A 2,500-nucleotide genomic window follows, 5' to 3' on the forward strand; every position below is an offset into this window, starting at 1 on the left:
AAACCTAAGCCTAACCCTAACCCTAACCCTAACCCTAACCCTAACGCTAACCCTAACCCTAACCCTAACCCTAACCGTAACCTAACCCTAACCCTAACACTAACCTAACCCTAAACCTAACCCAAACCCTAACCCTAACGCAAACCTAATCCTAACCCTAACCCTAAAACAAACCTAACCCTAACCCTAAATCTAACCCTAAACCTAATCCTAACCCAAACCCTGATGCAAATCTAACCCTAACACTAACACTAACCCTAACCCTAACCCTAACCCTAACGGAAACCTAACCCTAACCCTAACCCTAACCCTAACACATCGTAAACCTAAACCTAACCCTAACTCGAAAAATAACATTAACCCTAACCCTCACCTAACCCTAACCCTAACCCTAACCCTAACCCTACCCTAACCCTAACCCTAAACCTAACTCTAACCCTAAACCTAACGAAAACCCTAACGCAAACCTAATCCAAACACTAACCCTAACCCTATCGAAAACCTAACCCTTACCCTAAACCTAACCCTAACCCTAAACCTAACCCTAACCCTAATCTTAAGCCTAACCCTAACCCTAAACCTAACGCCAACCTAACCCTAACCCTAACATCAACCCTAACCCTTACCCTAACCCTAAACCTAACCCTAACCCTAACCCTAACGCAAACCTAACCCTAACCCTAACCCTAACCATAACCCTAACGCAAACCTAACCCTAAACCTAACCCTGACCCTAACCGTAACCATAAACCTAACCCTAATACTTACAGAAACCTAATCCTAACCCTAACTCTAACCCTAAAACTAACCCTAACGCAAACATAACACTAACTCTAACCCTAAACCTAACCCTAACCCTAACGCAAACTTAACCCTAACCCTAACCCTAAAACTAACGCAAAGCTAACCATAACCCTAACCTTAACCCTAACCCTAACAAATACCTTACCCTAACACTTAACCTAACCCTAATGCAAACCTAACCCTAAACCTAAAACTAGCCCTAACCTAACCCTAACCCTAACCCTAACCCTAACCCTAACCTAACCCTAACCCTAACCCAAACCCTAACCTAACCCTAACCCTAACCCTAATCCTAATGCAAACCTAACCCTAACCCTAACCCTAAAACATACCTAACCCTAACACTAACCATAAACCTAATCCTAACCCTAAACCTTACTGAAACCTAACCCTAACCCTAACCCTAATCCTAAAACTAATGCAAACCTAACACTAACCCTAACGCTAAACCTGACCCTAACCCTAACGCAAACCTAACCCTAACCCTTACCCTAACCCTAACACTAAGGCAAAGCTAACCCTAACCCTAACCCTAAACCTAACGCATACCTAACCCTAACCCTTACCGTAACCCTAACGCAAACCTAACCTTAAAACTAACCCTAACCCTAAGCCTAAGCCTAACCCTAACCCTAACCGTAACCTAACCCTAACCCTAACCCTAACCCTAACCTAACCCCAAACCTAACCATAACCCTAACCCTAACCCTAACCCTAACCCTAACGCAAACCTAACCCTAACCCTAACCCTAAAACAAACCTAACCCTAACCCTAAACCTAACCATAAAACCTAATCGTAACCCTGCCCTGACGCAAACCTAACCCTAAACATAACCATAACCCTAACCTTAACCGTAACGCAAACCTAACCCTAACACTAACACTAAACCTAACCCTAACCCTAACCCTAACGGAAACCAAACCCTAAACCTAACCCTAACCCTAACACAACCTAAACATAAACCTAAGCCTAACTCGAAATCTAACATTAACCGTAACCCTAACCTTAACCCTAACCCTAACCCTAACAGTAACGCAAAGCTAACCCTAACCCTAACCCTAACCCTAACCCTAACCCTAACCCTAACCCTAACTCATACCTAACCCTAAAACTTACCCTAACCCTAAGGCAAACCTAACCATAAACCTAACCCTAACCCTAAACCTAACCCTAACCCTAACCCTAACCTAACCCTAACCCTAAACCTAATCCTAACCCTAACCCTAACCTAAACATAACCCTAACCCTAACCCTAACCCTAACGCTAACGCAAACCTAACCCTAACCCAAATCCTAAAACAAACCTAACCCTAACACTAACCCTAAACCTAATCCTAACCCTAACCCTTACGCAAACATAACCCTAACCCTAACCATAACCCTAACCCTAACCATAACGCAAACATAACAATAACCCTAACCCTAACACTAACCCTAACCCTAACCCTAACCCTAACCCTAACCCTAACAGAAACCTAACACTAACCCTAACCCGAAACCTAACCCTAACACTAAGGCAAAGCTAACCCTAAACCTAACCCTAAACCTAACCCTAACGCAAACCTAACCCTAACCCTAACTCGAAACAAACCTAACCCTAACCCTAAACCTAACGCTAAACCTAATCCTAACCCTAACCCTGACGCAAACCTCACCCTAAACATAACCATAACCCTAACCCTAACCGTAACGCA

The sequence above is a fragment of the Rhinolophus sinicus genome, chromosome 16 (assembly GCF_057876585.1).
Source record: "Rhinolophus sinicus isolate RSI-liver-muscle chromosome 16, RSI-T2T, whole genome shotgun sequence".
In the NCBI taxonomy this organism is placed as follows: Eukaryota; Metazoa; Chordata; class Mammalia; order Chiroptera; family Rhinolophidae; genus Rhinolophus; species Rhinolophus sinicus.